At 42.5% G+C, this 18,096-nt stretch overlaps 1 pseudogene across 1 annotated transcript in view; it reads left to right on the top strand.

Annotated features, from left to right (window-relative positions):
• The window catches only part of LOC308300955 (complement C3-like), a 46,697-nt pseudogene that overhangs the window by 27,763 nt on the left and 838 nt on the right, over positions 1–18,096 (top strand). Inside the window, exons 18-37 of the transcript in view lie at positions 48–245; positions 693–815; positions 1,196–1,265; positions 1,492–1,631; positions 4,893–5,193; positions 6,193–6,380; positions 7,107–7,164; positions 8,072–8,279; positions 9,434–9,470; positions 9,697–9,859; positions 10,693–10,788; positions 11,365–11,521; positions 11,889–11,974; positions 12,642–12,719; positions 13,776–13,931; positions 14,750–14,831; positions 15,327–15,375; positions 16,496–16,586; positions 17,064–17,153; positions 17,298–17,400. The product of the transcript in view is annotated as a complement C3-like (transcript). The remainder of the gene's footprint in view (positions 1–47; positions 246–692; positions 816–1,195; positions 1,266–1,491; positions 1,632–4,892; positions 5,194–6,192; positions 6,381–7,106; positions 7,165–8,071; positions 8,280–9,433; positions 9,471–9,696; positions 9,860–10,692; positions 10,789–11,364; positions 11,522–11,888; positions 11,975–12,641; positions 12,720–13,775; positions 13,932–14,749; positions 14,832–15,326; positions 15,376–16,495; positions 16,587–17,063; positions 17,154–17,297; positions 17,401–18,096) is intronic.

The following is an 18,096-nucleotide window of genomic DNA, read 5'->3' as shown; positions in this document are numbered from 1 at the left end:
TTAAAATGCATTTGTGGTCACATTGTTTGTCATCTCCCTCCCCCCAGCGGGCCGGTACGCTGATAAACAGCTGTATAGGTGTTGTGTGGATGGAATGAAAGACACCCCTCTGTCGTATGACTGCCAGCGTCGCAGCGAGTACATCGGTGACAGCGCAGCCTGTGCTGCAGCCTTCCTGCACTGCTGCACAGAGCTGGTCGGCCAGAGAGCCGACAGGAAAACAGCACAACTCCACCTGGCTCGCAGTAAGAGACCAGGGTCCCCAAACCCTTCATCTCAACACTCCAAAAGATACATTTTGGTGTCTTCCCCAAACTCACAAAAACACTATGAAGTAACCACTTAAAGGACAACTTCACCACTTTTCAACTAATGTTCACGATAATAGTACAATTTTGTTCTACTCTGCCTGTGTCTGTGGCTCTGGGGAGTTGAGAACAATGGCTTCCATTATAACATTGTAACTTTTCAGGAATAGAAAGCCTACAGTTTCTATTAGCTTGGATTCCCCATCGATGAACTGTCCACAGCCCTCCTATGAGACACTATTTTATCATGAACTTTAGTGAAGACCAATTATATGAAGAAGAATATACTACTAGTAGCTAGTAGTAGATAGTGACAATTATTGGACAAGAGGAGAGAGACAAAGATCAGGATAATGAAATATTCTTTCCCATATTACAACTTAGGTGAGGAAGATGATGGTTATGATGATGACATGGAAATTGTTACCCGTACTCAATTTCCTGAGAGCTGGCTATGGAAGGATGTCCCACTGCCCAAATGTGCCCAAAACAGTCCTAACTGGTGAGGCAAACTAAAACCTACACACATGCAAGCACGCACGCACGCACCACATTGGTAGTAGCATTCTCTGCCCCCCACCCCTCCTTTGTCTGTAAACACACCTTTTGATGCAGATATGCTTTGTATTGTATTGTATGTATCATTATGTATTAAATTGAGTACAATGGACCACAATGGAAACAAGCCCCCTGGAGCTTTTTGAGTTGACCTCTCAAGCATCACCTTTGACTGTTTTACCTGTACTGTAAACAAACTTGTTAATAAAGTATTCAGTCAATCGCACGCCTGTGCACGCACGCCTGTGCACGCACGCCTGTGCACGCACGCACGCACGCACACTCACTCAGATACTCTCTTTTCTTTCAGTGTAACCACATCTATTAAGAGATATGAACCACTACCAGATTCCATCACCACCTGGATAGTCACAGGCATTAGCCTGTCCAAGACGCATGGTGAGAACTGCCTTCTCTTGCCAAGATAAAATGTCATACAGTATGTAATAAGGGTAATAATAATAATAATAATAATAATAATAATTATAGCACAAGTTACAAAGTGCCTCACAAAAAAGACCAAATCCAATTACATTTCTGCAAGTTTGAGTCTATGAAGTGTTTTTACGACAAGGCTTCTAGGCTTATCCTATCCTTTCTTCTAAATGTTTCCTCCCTCCTAAAGGCATCTGCGTGGCTGATGCATTAGATATAATCGTTCAGAAGCCATTCTTCATCGATCTCAGGCTGCCCTACTCAGCTGTCCGTGGAGAGCAGCTGGAAATCAAGGCAATCCTGCACAACAATAGTCCTGATAAAGTTGATGTAAGTCATGTTCCTTTTGGTTGTTCTTTGTTCAGGATAAAATATAGTCTCTCAAGACACAATTTTCAAATGCTTCTACTTAACAGCCTGTACATCAGACCCTTTCATTATTTTCGCTCAATTCGATCATTTGTTGAGGAAAAGGTTTTGTGTGTGAAAGTATAGACTAATAGTCTTTAGTTGGGAGCACAGTTTGTCCCTTTAGACCTTAGCAGAGATATTATACATTATACAACAGGTAGTCGGGCTCTCAATGGAAAACAGGCTCTCCAACCGTGCATATACTGTAACGAGCACAGATGCACTGTCTCTCATCAAGTAAAAGGTTTAAGGTTGTACGCAACCTTAAACCTGTCTGGTCTCATGTGGTGTGAGTCTGTAATCCGTTACCTGGAGGACATTAGGTTTATGGGAGAGGACTAACAAACCAACTCCACCCACTTCCAATGGCCAGCGATGGTCAGCGGTTGGACATAGGGCTAGCAACCCTATTCTGTAAAAAAAGCTATTGCTACGGAAACGGCAACAAAAGAAACCTCAACATCTGGATGTGAAGGCCCACGCGAGTATCAAACTCATATGACCGCCTCCAATGAAAGCCCACGGGAAGTTGGTGGCGCGAAAAAGTGGGTCCTGAACACCAAAACCAAACTAAAGTTTGGCTTCTGGAATGTACGAACCATGTTTGAAGCTGGGAAGCTGGCACAGATCACCAATGAAATGAGACGCTACAACCTTAACATCCTTGGGATAAGCGAAGCGAGATGGACCGACTCAGGATCAATCAAAACAAACACTGGAGAAACAGTCCTATACTCTGGACGAGACGATGACCGGCATCATGAAGGGGTTGCCATCATTCTCCAAAAGGGTGTAGAGAAATCACTCATTGAATGGAAACCCATCAACAATAGAATAATAACAGCCAGATTCAAGGGACAACATAACAACCTTACAGTTATTCAAAGCTATTCTCCCACCAATGATGCCAAAGAAGAGGAAAAGGACCTCTTCTATGACATCCTCCAATCTGAAGTCCAGAGAACACCTGCCCAAGATCTCCTTATTGTCAGCGGCGACCTGAATGCAAAGGTGGGCAGTGATAACACCAACTATGAGAGAGCAATGGGCAAACATGGATGTGGAGTAATGAACAACAATGGTGAGCGACTAGCTTCATTCTGTCTAGCAAACAACATGGTTATTGGAGGCACTCTGTTTCCCCACAAGAACATCCACAAACTGACATGGCTCTCACCAAATGGGAAGGACCAGAACCAGATTGATCACTTGATGATCAACGGCAAATGGAGACGCTCATTGAGTGATGTCAAAGTGAGGAGAGGAGCAGACGTATCCAGTGACCATCACCTTGTAACAGCTGACATCAAACTGAGGTTGAAGAGATCAGGACCAACACCCAAAGGATCCCCAAGGTTTGATGTTTGTAGGTTAAAAGACCCATCCATAAAGAAGAAATTCACAATACAACTCCGGAACAGATACCAAGCTCTCTCCAGTACAACAAGGGAAGACGATGTAGACGAGATCGATATCAACAATCATTGGGAAAATATTGTTGAAGCATATAAAGAAACCAGCAAGAAAACTATTGGACACAGGAAAAAACAGCATAAAGAATGGATCAGTAGTGAATCATGGAGGATCATTGAAGAGAGAAGGAACTTGAAATCCAGAATAAATAACACCAAATCATCCAGGATTAAACAAGATCTACAAGTGCAGTACCAAACTACCAACAAACAGGTGAAAAGGCTTATAAGGAGGGATAAGAGAGCCTACCTGGAGGAGCTGGCGAACGCAGCCGAACAAGCAGCATCACATAATCAACAAGGAACCGTCTATAAAATCACAAACCTGTTATGTGGAAGAAAGCTCAGAAACATCAAGCATATCAAAAACAAACAAGGTCAATTACTCACCACAGAAAAAGAACAAGAAGATCGCTGGACAGAACACTTCAAAGAGATTCTCAACAGAGATCCCCCCCTTAACCCAGTAGAAACACAAGACGCTTTAGAAGATCTGGATATTAACATCAACCCACCAACTAAAATGGAAATAATCGAAGCAATCAAATCACTCAAAAACGGAAAAGCCCCAGGCGCTGACAACCTAAACGCAGAACTCTTTAAAGTTGATCCAGAGCTAGCTGCAAACATCCTTCTCCCACTATACACTAACATCTGGGTGGAAAAGAAGATACCAATGGACTGGACAAAAGGAGTGATTGTGAAGGTTCCAAAGAAAGGCGCACTATCCGACTGTAACAACTGGAGGGGCATCACACTTCTTTCTGTTCCCAGCAAAATATTCTGCAAAATTATAACACGCCGTATTACATCAGCAGTTGACCAAGTACTTCGTGAAGAACAAGCCGGCTTTAGAAAGGGAAAGGGATGTGTCGACCAGATATTCACGCTCAGGAACATCATTGAGCAGTGTAGTGAATGGCAACGACAGCTGTACATAAACTTTATCGACTTCCAGAAGGCTTTTGACAGCATCCATCGTGATAGTCTCTGGAAGATCATAAGAAGCTATGGAATCCCCTCCCACATAGTTAACATCATCCAACAGTTCTACAACAGCTTTTCTTGCACTGTGGGAACAAGCACCAGCAGCTTCCAGGTAGTATGCGGAGTACGCCAAGGATGCGTGTTGTCAGCAATACTTTTCAATCTTGCAATTGACTGGGTTATGAGGAGAACCACAGAAGACAAGGCAAGAGGAATCCGATGGACCCTCTATTCCACCATTGAAGACCTCGACTTTGCGGACGACCTAGCCCTTCTGTCACATACACACACACATCTTCAGGAAAAGACAGACAGACTACAACAATATGGCCAACAAGTTGGACTGATTGTAAACAATAATAAAACCAAAGTCATGCCCATAAACACCCATACACCAACACATATAACAATAGATGGACAGACCTTAGAAAATACAGACAATTTCACATATCTTGGAAGCATCATTCACCATGATGGAGGAGCCAGTAAGGATATCCAAAACCGGATCAACAAAGCATACACAACCTTCATACGACTTAAACAAATCTGGAAGTCAAGCCAATACAGCACCAAAACAAAACTCCGGATCTACCAAAGCTGCGTGCTCTCAACACTGCTATACGGTGCAGAATGCTGGAAAACCACAGAAAGCGACATCCATAAACTATCCACTTTCCACACCTCATGCCTGCGCAAAATCCTGCGTATATTCTGGCCCAAGACCATCTCAAACAAGAACCTCCTCAACATCACCCAACAAGACGACATGCACTGTATAATCAATAGACGCAGGTGGACCTGGATTGGCCATGTCCTCAGAATGGACATCACCGCAATCCCAAGAGTCGCATTACACTGGACCCCAGAGGGCAAAAGGAAGAAAGGGAGGCCTAAAATAACATGGCGCAGGACAATCGAGAAGGAGCTCCAGCAACACAAGCTGAGCTGGGGGACCATAGAGACGATGGCCAAAGACAGATGCAAGTGGAGGAACTTTGTTGCTGCCCTATACGCCAGCCGGCGTAATGGGGATAAGTAAGTAAGTCATCAAGTAAAGAAATCAGCTTTGTTGGTCACGAAAGACAGCAAGCGCTCCTCTCTCCCCCACACTATGCTAGGCGGCTGGCTAGCAGTTTTCATGTGACGTTCAGGGACACAGTAGCTAAATGTGGCATTTAAAATTTACAAATTCCTATCGAATATCTTAATTACAATGAAATAAAGTTGACGTGTTTTTTTAAGGGCAACAGTTGTATAATCGCAATATTACACTCGAGGGTCTGCATTAACACGGTTATCCTGCACTCCAGCCCTTCCTACGGAACTCGCCTGTCGGCTCGTTCCTGCGGAAAGGCTGTCGTGCAGGATAACCGCGTTAAAGAACAACTTTGTTTTTTTACAACAAGGGTTCATATTTTAGATTGTAATAAGAGAAAAGAAAAAGTGAGCGTTAAAATGATTTCATTTGCTTCGTTCTATTGTTTTATTGCCTTTACCATGCTAAAATGTGGGGCATGCGTACGCATGGGGGCATGTGTACAAGTGGCTAAATATGTCTTTTTAGACACAATAAGCCAGCAGTTTCTTTATTGCTATTTACAGTAACACTACTAGCTTCCATAAGTCACATCCAACCATGAAAGGTTGCATTGTATCTTGGGAATGGGCTTATTCTGTGTAAAATGACATATTTAGTCACTTGTACGCATGCCCCCAACCACTGAAATAAGAATCTCTAAAACAATAGAAAGAAGTGAATGAAATCAATTTAACACTCATCTTTTATATTCTTTAATGACAATCTAAAATATGAACCCTTGTTGTAAAAAACTAAAGTTGTCCTTTAATGCACACCCTCTCGTGTAATATTGCTTAATTTGTCTAACCTCAAACTGAACAGAAAACAACATTTCCTTAATGAAATATACAATATGCCTTGAATATTGTTATGTTTCCTTTTTGGAGAATAAAGTGATGAACTTGAATCCCTTAGGTGCGTGTGGAACTCACTGAGGCCACAGATGTGTGCAGTGTGGCCTCTAAACGTGGGAAGTATCGTCACCCAGAGGTGACTCTTGGGCCCTACACCACACGGTCCATTCCCTTCATCATTATTCCCATGAAGGATGGCCGTTACCCCATTGAGGTCAAAGCCCAGGTTAAAGACACAATTAACAGCGACGGAATCAAGAAGTTCCTGCTAGTGGTGGTAAGCGAGACCGACTGCATTGTGTATTGGCATCCAACTGCAGAGGTTATATCCACCACCCAATGTTGATGATATAAGTTTTGGGTGTGCCTTCCTTCTGCTACTTTCAACCAGTCACAAGCGATTCATCTCTGCTTTTTAAACAGTCAGAATAAATTCAAAGTATGGCAGCAGTTGCATGTTATCTTGTCCAGTGTCCACACATGTAGAGAGATGTTGTTTAGGTGTGATTTTTACCTGATGTCTTACTTAGGGCCTCCACAGACCACAAGAGTTTGTGCATGTCCAGATTTCATGATGGGTCGCTACCCCGCTGTGCACTGATTTTCAAACATGTTAGATATTTTCTACGTCGGGTGGGTCGTAAAAAGGGTTGTAAAAAAGCCTATTAACATGTCAGCCAGGCACTTTAACACTACGCGTCGTTGAAATCTTGCAAGCAATCTTGAGAGCAATGCGAGCAATCTTGCTCCTCAAATGCCACAACATTACGCACAAACTCTTGTAGTCTGTGGATGCCCTTACTTAGTAGTACTTGAATTTGATTTATTTATTTCCACTCTATTTTGTTGATAATTTAATTACCCTGTCATTTGTTGACAAGGGTTTATGCCATTTACTCTGATCTTCCAAGTCACCATAAGAGTGTCAGCTAAATACTCATATTGTAAATTTGTTTGCACCTGGAAAAGACATGCTGTTAATTTACTTATTTATGTGTGCCAGCCTGAAGGAGAATTGATAAAGGATGCAAAGAATGTAACTCTGAACCCTGCTAAACACAGTGAGTTAAATGGTTGGAATAATCTTTACATGAATATAAAATATTATGTATTTCTTTAGAAGGCATCATGAACATTTCCCTATTGTCATTCAGGTGGTAAACAGCAAATAACTATCAACAGTGGAATTCCCAGGTCCGGTGTAATCTCAAACGCACCTTCCAGCACCCAGATCTCAATAACAGGTGAGATATCTGTCTGTCTGTCTGTCTGTCTGTCTGTCTGTCTGTCTGTCTGTCTGTCTGTCTGTCTGTCTGTCTGTCTGTCTGTCTGTCTGTCTGTCTGTCTGTCTGTCTGTCTGTCTGTCTGTCTTTTCCAAACAGTGGAACTCATTTTTATGAGTCACAAGTAAATATCCCAGGATAGGAGCATAAGGAGCAGTGAAAATACCCGATAAGATCGGCTCTTTTCACTAGTTTGGGTCCCGGGGAGACGTCAAATCTTTCTTTTGGGTCTCGAGCTAAATTGTTTGGGAACCACTATAAACTATATAACTGTGTGCAGGAACATGCAGATAATGAAATGAGAAAATGAATGAGAGAATGAATGAGTGAATGAGCGAGTGAATGAATGAATAAGAGAATGAAACTTGAACTTGGTGAAAATACCAAAAATAGCAGACTTCCAAGCTGTTGGCTATTTTCGGTGCTTATACCACATTGAACTAATTACAATCAAGTCAGTACTGGAGCTGTGGTGTATAGCATGGATTTCTACACAGGATTTCTCTACTGCATTCGGCAATTAAGGCAATTCCCTTGAATGCTGTTGTTAGGTATGGCATGGCAAGAGGGCATTTGCATTTATTTCACCATAGTGAAAAGTGCATTCATGGTCGGGAGGGGGCACTTTTTGCAGACAGGTAAAATAGTACGTGCCTGTCTGTCTGTGTGTGCACTTTGTGTGTAGGTGGACAGCAAATGAGTGTGTTTGTAGAGGAGGCCATCAGTGGAAACTCGATGGGCAGTCTCATCAAACAGCCGGGGGGCTGTGGAGAGCAGAACATGATCGGTATGACTTTGCCCCGTCATCGCCACCACATACCTGGACAAAACCAACAAGTGGGAAGATGTGGGTCTTAGCAAACGCAAGGAAGCCCTTCAACACATCAAAAAAGGTAGGAACTCATGCAACGGACTGTTGATACACTTAGCAATCTTTTCATCAATATCAACCAGCAACGACCAGAGGCATCAATTGGGTATGGCCATTGGCAGCGTCATTGGATTAATCTTTTTGTGCCTTCACACGCGCAAGACACCAGTCATGTTGCCGTACCTTATCAGCAGGCATGAATTTATTTTAGGATAAGTACCGGTACATTTTATTTGTCCCCCCCATTTAGCCAAGGTATGGCAACTGCCATACTGTACATAGCCATACCCAATTGACGCCTCTGGTCGTTGCTGGTTGATATTGATGAAAAAATTGCTATGTGTATCAGGGGCTTAAAGCTTTGTTGCTCGTTGTTTTAAATGGCAATTTAATTTGATTTAGTTAAAAAGTTAAATTATAGATATTTTCTGTCACTGTTATTGATGTTGCGCTGTCATTATTATCCTCATATGAACGTCAGACCTGACAAAAAATCCCTAGTAAGCTATTAGATAGGAGAGGAAAGATAAAAAACAAGATATGTACTGTATATGTGAGTAACACTGATGATGGCCTGAGGGCCGAAACGCGTCTGTCCTCCTCCTGACTACTGCTGCTGCTGTTCCACTATTAAAAAAGACTCTTATGATTGAAAACGTGAGTGCGGGTTGCTTCTCTTCTTATGTACTGTATATGTACTATGGCACCGCGACCAACTTCAAAATCATCACACACTTTCGAGTCGTTCGAATAGGCGGTTGTCCAGGGTCGCGATTTGACCGGTATGCCCATACAGTATAGGCATATATGGAGATCCAGTTGTCCAGAACCACTGAACCAACTGATATACCGATGATATCAGGGATCTCCATACATGGGCATAAAAGGTGTACGGACAGACAGATTCAAAGATCTCCATACTGTAATAGGCTTATGGACATTTAAGGGACACAGGCAGACAGACAGATACAGAGATCTCCCTATATGGGACACAGGCAGACAGGTACAATGGATACAGGCGGGTATGAGGGTCATACAAGGATTATGATGACATGACCAACAATAGAATCTTGATATTGAAGTTGAAGGACATCACTGTGTTCAAATCCCTTCAAGACAAGGCTTCTTTATGAATGTAACCGTAACTTTATTGTTACGGGTTTGTGTGTGTTTTAGGCTATGAAAACCAGCTTGCCTACCGTAAAACAGATGGGTGTTGCTGTGTTTAGTTCTTATAGCTGCAGCACTTGGTGAGCCCCGTCATACACACACACATTTTGGATCAAAGATAGATGCAAAGACATGTTGAACACTATGCTAAACTTGTACTCCCCCTCCTCTTATCTACTCTTTTCATTCCATTCCCTCTCACTCTTCACTTCACTTCACTTCACTTCACTTCACTTCGCTTCACTTCACTTCAAAACCCCCTCCTACAGGCTGACAGCCTATGTAGTCAAAGTGTTTGCCATGACCAGTAAGCTGCAGGTACCTGTGCAAGACAGTGTGATTTGTGATGCCGTCAAGTGGCTCATTCTCAAAACACAACAGCCTGATGGTGTGTTCAAAGAAATCACAACTGTGATCCACACGGAGATGCAGGTATGTACTGCACTGTGCACTGAGTTAACAATTACAATTACAATTTACAGTGACACGTTAGGCATTTGGCAGACGCTCTTAATACAGAGCAATTTACAGTAAGGTAAACACAAGGTACATCAAATGCATAGAAATAGTCATCTAAGATCAATTTGGTGCCAACAATACAACAAAAACTACTTGTGTTACCAGTGATGGACAAAGTCAACCCCAGTAGTACTTGAGTCAAATTATAGATTTCTGGACAAATATTACGACTACACTGTGAAAGTGAAAGTTGATAAATTCTTTACTGGAGTTAAAGTACTTGTTTTAAAAAATATAGTATTTATTTTTAAAAATGCTTTTTTTTGTTACAAAATAATCTCTTCGTCCACTTTGGTCAGCCTTTAATGGTAGGCGGTAGTGATGGCCAAATGGAGAAATGTTCTTAACCGATAACCGAAAGGCCTTATCGGTTACATAACCGCTGAGGAAATGTGTTAAAAATGCGCTATTTACCCATTAAAAACGTGTTGATGCGTAACCGCATCAACACGTAACACTTGCAAGTCTTCTTTTTTCTCTTTAAAACGGGGTTCATTTTGACGAGTGAATTTTGTGCTGTTTGTTTCCTAACGAACAAGATTGTGTCAACGTATGGTGGAGAGTTGCATGGATGATGTAAGACAGCAACGTGTGGCTGTGTCTCAGCGTTGTCAGCGAGGCACAGTACATGCATGTGGTTCGCGGCCCCAACAGGAGCGGAATTGGAGCGGAAGGACGGCCATCCCTAGTAGGCGGTTTTAGGTGTACATACAACAACATGTGCATGTTTGTCTCTGCATATTTAGGGGGATGTCCTTGGAACAGACAGTGATGCCTCTATGACTGCCTTCATACTCATCGCCATGCAGAAGGCACATGGCACGTGCCATGGCAAAGTTTCTGTAAGGATCTCACACACGTGCATGCACACTAATGACCAGGGACGTGCTGGGCCCCTGATTCAGCCTGGGAAAAAGAGTTGGAGAGTTCGTTTTGTATTTATCATTTTAAAAATGACTTAAACTAGTGAAAACAGCCGATCTACAAGCACACAATGCCTCGCACCGCAAGACGTTGTGTGCTTGTAGATCAGCTGTTTTCACTACTTTTGTGCAACGGCCTTATATGATGAAGCAGGGCTTTGCTTTGCGAAAATAAAATGTATACATTTGAAACTTGGAGATACGAGGTTTCTGCCCGACAGTGACGATTTACTTTGTTGGCCGCCTAGCCCCCAAAATGGAACGAAGGCCGACATTTTATTTTAAATTTTTTCCTAATGGCAGGCCTGGACCGGCCGGGAATGAATCGGCCGTTCGCGAGTTGTCCCGCTTTTCCCAATGGCCAGCATGTCCCTGCTAATGACTTAATAATAAGATACTAATCTTGAATGATACATTTATTTGCGCTTGCCTCTGCATTTGAGATGACTCTTTCAATTCATCCTCAACACATCCTGTTCTTTACCATGTCTCCAGAGTATGCCAGGCAGCATAGACAAAGCAGTGGCGTTCCTGGAGAAAAGAATGCCCAGACTCACTAACCCATATGCTGTTGCCATTACATCGTACGCCCTAGCCAACGCAGACAAATTCTCAGAAGAAAGGAAAAAGTTTCTCTACACATTTGTATCAGGTGACTTTGAATAACCATGTTAATAGCCTATACGTGTGTGTGTGTGTGTGTGTGTGTGTGTGTGTGTGTGTGTGTGTGTGTGTGTGTGTGTGTGTGTGTGTGTGTGTGTCTGTGTGTGTGTGTGTGTGTGTGTGCGTGTGCGTGTCTGTGTGTGTGTGCGTTAATCTATAGACAAATTTAAAATGTTTGATACTGTGCCTCATTAACTACTATTTGCATCAGCCTTTAGTAATTCAGGGTGTGTGTGTGTGTGTGTGTGTGTGTGTGTGTGTGTGTGTGTGTGTGTGTGTGTGTGTGTGTGTGTGTGTGTGTGTGTGTGTGTGTGTGTGTGTGTGTGTGTGTGTGTGTGTGCTCGATGGCTCCTCAGAACTCAATCACTGGCCTGTGCCCAGGGGTCATATCTACTCTCTGGAGGCCACTGCCTATGCTCTCCTGGCTCTTGTCAAGGCCCAGGTGAGCATACTGTACTGTATATCTCTCTAACTCTGTGATTCCAAACCTTTTCCAGATCAGGGCCCACTTTAAAATCTCCAAACCATTCGCGGCCCACCCATTTCACCGGACGGATGGGCTGCATGCATTTTCAGATTATTTGCAATTTCAATTTAGTTTATTTTAATGATCAATCAATCAATTGTGTTGGGGCTTGGATTCTATAGTTCCTATTCATCCGTATCACAAAACCACATTTTCAGAACACACTGACAATGACATGACATGACATGACATGACATGACATGACATGACATTTCTTACATACATTTTAGTTCCTTTGTACCTACAGTATATTCCGCCAGGCACAATGCAGCACAATGGTGGTTATCATCTATATACATACCAAATGATCTTGTTCAGATTTTATATTGCACATATATTTTGACTAGTGAAAGACAAGATGAAACTGTGGATGAACTGTGGATGAACATAATTTGGTTTGAATGTCATAAAAATTCAAACCAAATTAATCTATTTTATTGTGAGTGAAAAGTGGTGTTGGTGTTACTTATCAAACTACAGTAGCAGTATATGTGATATCACTGTCGTATACAAAACAATATTATGAGTTTCAACGATTCATCACTCAGCTCCCTCATCTTTTTGTTCATTTCTGTGCATGAAGGCCTTTCAGGAGGCAAAACCTGTTGTCAAATGGTTCAACAAACAGAAGCAGGATGGCGGAGGTTACGGCTCCACTCAGGTAACATGTTGTACACGCACATTACAAACTTCCCGGTCATAGTCCATGGGGGCTAGACGAGATGTCGATACCATCAAAAGGGACACAAAATATTTGGTATAATTTTGTTCGTATGACATCCAGGAGTGAGAAAATGTATGATAGCAGTTTCAGAAGGCCAGCTGAATACCATTTTAGGGCTATAATCAGAATATATCCCATCAACGTTCTATACAAGAGGAAAATACACAGAAAAGAATCTGCTTTAAGTAGGATGTGAGGGGTCTAACTAGGGGTTTGTCATGATTCTGAATCCATTGCAAGCATTTGTTTTGCACAAAAACGTACCTTGGGCAAGAAATGGCCCCACAAAATGATCGTTTTTGGATTGTATTTTCCTCCTGTATAGAAAGTCGATGGGGAGCCCAACTTGATTTGGCCAAAAACAAGTAATCAGCTGCCATTTTGACATTGCTATCATATCATTTCATAAACTACATACATGTAGCAATACAAAAATCACATCCAACCTTTGTCCATTCTAATGGGCATGATATCCAAAAATCTGGGATCTAGCCCATGGACTATCATGTAAAGTACCTATGTACATTTATTACATTATATATTTCAGAGGCACATATTGTTCTTTTATTCCCCTACATTTATTTGAAGTAGTTACTTTGTAGATTTTGATTGTTATTATTACAAAACGTACATTTACTAATTCAGCCTTATACACATTTCTGACATTTGAAAATAGTCAATCTACAAGCTCACAAAGTTGTGTGCTTGTGGATTTTCAAAATATTTTTTTACACATTTTAGACGCAAATATAAAACTTTTACTTTTAGTACTTAAAGTACATTTTGATGTTAATACTTTTGTACTTTTACAAAAAGTAAAGTTCAAATTCCGGACTTTCAAATTCTCTCACTTATTTTCTTTTCTTAAACTGATGATTATTTTCTTTTGCTCCCTGAGCTAGAAACACAAAAGCCTGCATAAGCAAGAGTTTCACTTCACTGTTACCTGTAAGTGTTTTGACAATAAAGTTGATTGGTCCCATCTCCTTCCAGGCGACCATGATAGTGTACCAGGCAGTGTCTGAGTACTGGGCCAATGCAACGGAACTGGTCTATGATCTGAACGTGGACATCTTGCTGCCTGGAAGATCAAAGCCTGTCGCTTATAACTTCAACCAAGACAACTTCTATAAAACTAGAACATCTAAGGTCAGACACAGAGAGACAGACAGACAGACAGACAGACAGACAGACAGACAGACAGACAGACAGACGCACACATGCACGCGCGCACACACACACACACACACACACACACACACACACACACACACACACACACACACACACACACACACACACACACACAGATTAGATTTTCTCTAGAATTCTCTCTATTAAATGTGTGTGTGTGTGTGTGTGTGTGTGTGTGTGTGTGTGTGTGTGTGTGTGTGTGTGTGTGTGTGTGTGTGTATATAATCTTGGACAGATCAAAGATGTAAACCATAACCTGACATTGACAGCCACAGGAAGAGGAGAAGCAACTCTCACAGTGAGCATCTCTCTACAGCCACACCTGCACCCCCCCCCCCCCCCCCCCATCCCCCCCCATCAGGCTTCTGCCTGATGGGGATACTGCCTCCCCCTGGTCAGCCTGATATAGGGGATGGAGGGGAAAGGAACTGGTTGGAATAACGTGTTCCTTCCACGTGCTACAGTACGTCCTACCAGGGAAACTCCCCCCTGTCAGGTGATAAGAAGCGGCCTGCTCACTCCTCATGCATTGAAGGAAGCATGAGCTCAGTTCGGGGCTCTCCCCAGGTTGGCAGAGGGAGAGCAGAGCCCAGGATGACAGCTTAGGCAATTGGCACTGGGTGAAAAATGGGTTACAAAATCAGTGGTATAAAAGTTTAGATAAAAAAAAAAGATGGTTAGGGAGAGAGCGAATAAAAGACGTATTCTATGTTAAAGGTTTTCCTATCACATTTTGTTGATGCATATAAGTAACTCTATTTATCTCTCGACAGATGGTCTCACTCTATTACGCCTTACCAGACGACAGTAAGAGTGCCTGTGAGAAGTTTAACCTCTCTGTGAAACTCATCCCAGGTGAATTGGATGCTATATGGCTGCCTGTGTGCAGTTTGTCTGTCATGAGTTCATCCATTATAGCTGTCAGTTTAGTGCAGTGGTACTCAATGTGCAGTCCCCGGGACCCCCAGTTGTCCTTCAGGGGGTTCCAGGGGGTCCCTAACTAGCTTTGTTTATACAGTAGTAGCATCACAATAAGTTTAACTTTATTCCCATTTCATACTTCAGCTTTTCGACTGTGGTATAATTTTTACATTTCTTAACAGAATACTTATTTTATGGGGGCATTGTACTGTAGATGTCATAAAACCCATTCAGATGGTGGTCTGGGGACATATAGCCTACATTTGGGTGATGAAAATGTTTGAGAACCACTGGTTTAGAGTGGCTGTTTTAGGCTGTGTGTCTCATTTCATTTGCTTTCTGCATCCACTGTATGTTTGACCGTGTTGCATCGTTTGGTTGTTTCCTTTGTCACTGAAATGTTGCGTCTTTTCTGTTCATCTCCACCAGAACAAACAGTGGGCGGGGAGAAGATGTACAAGCTGAAAATATTGGTTTTGTAAGTAAATGAAAGACAAAGCTGTATTGTCGACTGATATTGTCTGACCAGCAATATTATGTTTAGTTCATCCCTTGCTCCCTCTTCCTCTTCTCCTCCTTCCTGTTCCTTCTTCTCCTTTGCCTTTATTGTCTCTGCCAGGCCGAAAGGCATGGCGAGAGTATGTTTTCGCCTCTGTCCGTCCGTCCATGTGTACGTGTGTCTGTCGGTCTTGTTACCAGCTAATCTCCGGCGCCGTTGGCCCGGTCGCGGCAAAACTCATCACACACACGTACGTTCCCACTAGGCAGGGGAAGACATTTTTCAAATCAGTGTTGTGGTGGCGCAATAACAGGCCAATTTGTGTTTTTACCTTTAACTCGGAACCTCTGCCCCACATTTTTCAAGTTCTCCAACATATTTTGTCCAAAAATCACGCAAATTGGTAGACAGTATCTTTACAGTCATGTGCTCAACTGGAAAAGATTGGCTTCCAAAGTTTGCAGAATTGGTGCGTTTTGAACAAAATGCTTCAAATCATTTGCCACAAAATGCCTCAAATCTGATGAAACTGTGCATGCTCATTCCCACCAGGCTGAGGAAGAAATGTCACTTAAAAATGTTCAAATCAGGGGCGCCCGCTGGCCTGGTGGTCAAGGCGCGTACCATATACTAGGCTATGATGCCTGCTGGCGTCGCTGGTTCGATTCCCGACCCGGACGACCTTTGCCACATGTCATTCCCCATCTCTCTCCCAATTTCCTGTCAGTCTACTGTCCTATCAAATAAAGGCATAAAAAGCCCAAAAACAAATCTTTAAAAAAAAAAGAAATGTTCAAATCAGTGTCAAGTGTGGAAAAGTTGATGGTCGGCAAGGCAGACGCATTATTGATTTTTGTAATATGTCTTTTAGACAATTGAACTGCTGGACTCGGAGTTAGTAGAATTGTGAGCAGATGCACACAGACACACCATTTGGCTGGCACGTATTCTGATTAGGTGGTGAGATAAATCAAACATATTGATTTAAATTAATTTCCAGTGAACACATACAGTCAATTTGATGCTTTTTTTCAGAGTAAACATGAACACTCTGCTCCTCCTTTCTTTTGACTAATCCATCCATTGTCTGTTTTCTCAGGTTTAAGGACAATCACACAGATTCAGGAATGGCAATTTTGGATATCGGCTTGCTCACTGGATTTACTGTGAACTCTAAGGATCTGGACTCGGTAAGGGTCTAACCACGCGGTGTACACACACACACACACACACACACACACACACACACACACACACACACACACACACACACACACACACACACACACACACACACACACACACACACACACACACACACACACACAGTTGCTGTTGGGCAGAAACATGGCATATTTCCTTTTTTTGTTTTGTTTTTTCGTTTCTTTTGTTTTTCATTCATTATTAATGGGTGACCCGCTTACAGTACATCATGTACATCATTGGTGTCACACAAATGTTGTGAAAATAGCAGATCTGCAATCGTTATTGGGAGCTTCTAGATGTGCTATTTCTTTCCATTATAAGGTTTTGGACATACAAGGTTTACACCTGACAGCAAGCGTATAACATGCATATGAATGTTAATGTGACGCGCGCGTGTGTGTGTGTGTGTGTGTGTGTGTGTGTGTGTGTGTGTGTGTGTGTGTGTGTGTGTGTGTGTGTGGTTAAACAATGGAGTTGACCGAGTCATTGCAAAATATGAGATGAACACATTTCTGTCAGAAAGAGGTTCCCTCATAATCTACCTGAACAAGGTAAGTCCAGCTCTCTCACGCACGCACGCACGCACGCACGCATGCACGCACGCACGCGCGCGCGCGCACGCACACGCACACGCACACGCACACACACACACACCCCTCCCTATGTCTCTTACCTTGGTATTTGACTTTATCTAGGTGTCTCACCTAAGGCCAGATGAGATTGCTTTTAGAGTCACTCAGACAATGGAAGTGGGCCTCATACAACCTGCAGCAGTGTCTGTCTATGAGTACTACAATGGTGAGTTGACTGGAGCACTCCCTCTGCCTTGCTACAAAACCTGTATGTCCATCGTTTTGGGGCATAAACAAGACGTTGAAGGATATAATGATGTTTGTGCATGTTCACATAAAGTATACTTTCTTTTTACTGATTTTTTCAAGAAATTGCGTGCCAGGGACACACAAAAACACTTAAAGTAGCCTACATCATGCAATAATGCATACATAGCATCTCTCTCTCTCTCTCTCTCTCTCTCTCTCTATACCACACACACACACACACACACACACACACACACACACACACACACACACACACACACACACACACACACACACACAAAAACACTTAAAGTAGCCTACATCATGCAATAATGCATACATAGCATCTCTCTCTCTCTCTCTCTCTCTCTCTCTATACTACACACACACACACACACACACACACACACACACACACACACACACACACACACACACACACACACACACACACACACACACACACACACATACATCATACAAAAATACATTCATACATGCATACACAACATCATACATAAACATAGATATAGGCACAAACAAATGAGGTTGGCAATTTGGTTTCAATAAGTAGTTATCAGGCTCTGAAAATCTACAATAGTGATGAATCACATGAAGACCCTTGTGAAACCTTGTCTGCACTACAGCTTAATGTTGTCTGTGATGTCAGTGT

The sequence above is a fragment of the Nannobrachium achirus genome (genome assembly GCF_963921795.1).
Source record: "Nannobrachium achirus genome assembly, chromosome: 16".
Taxonomy (NCBI): Eukaryota; Metazoa; Chordata; class Actinopteri; order Myctophiformes; family Myctophidae; genus Nannobrachium; species Nannobrachium achirus.
The sequence above is the reverse complement of the archived record's forward strand: the minus strand, read 5'-3'. Positions and strand labels throughout refer to the sequence as shown.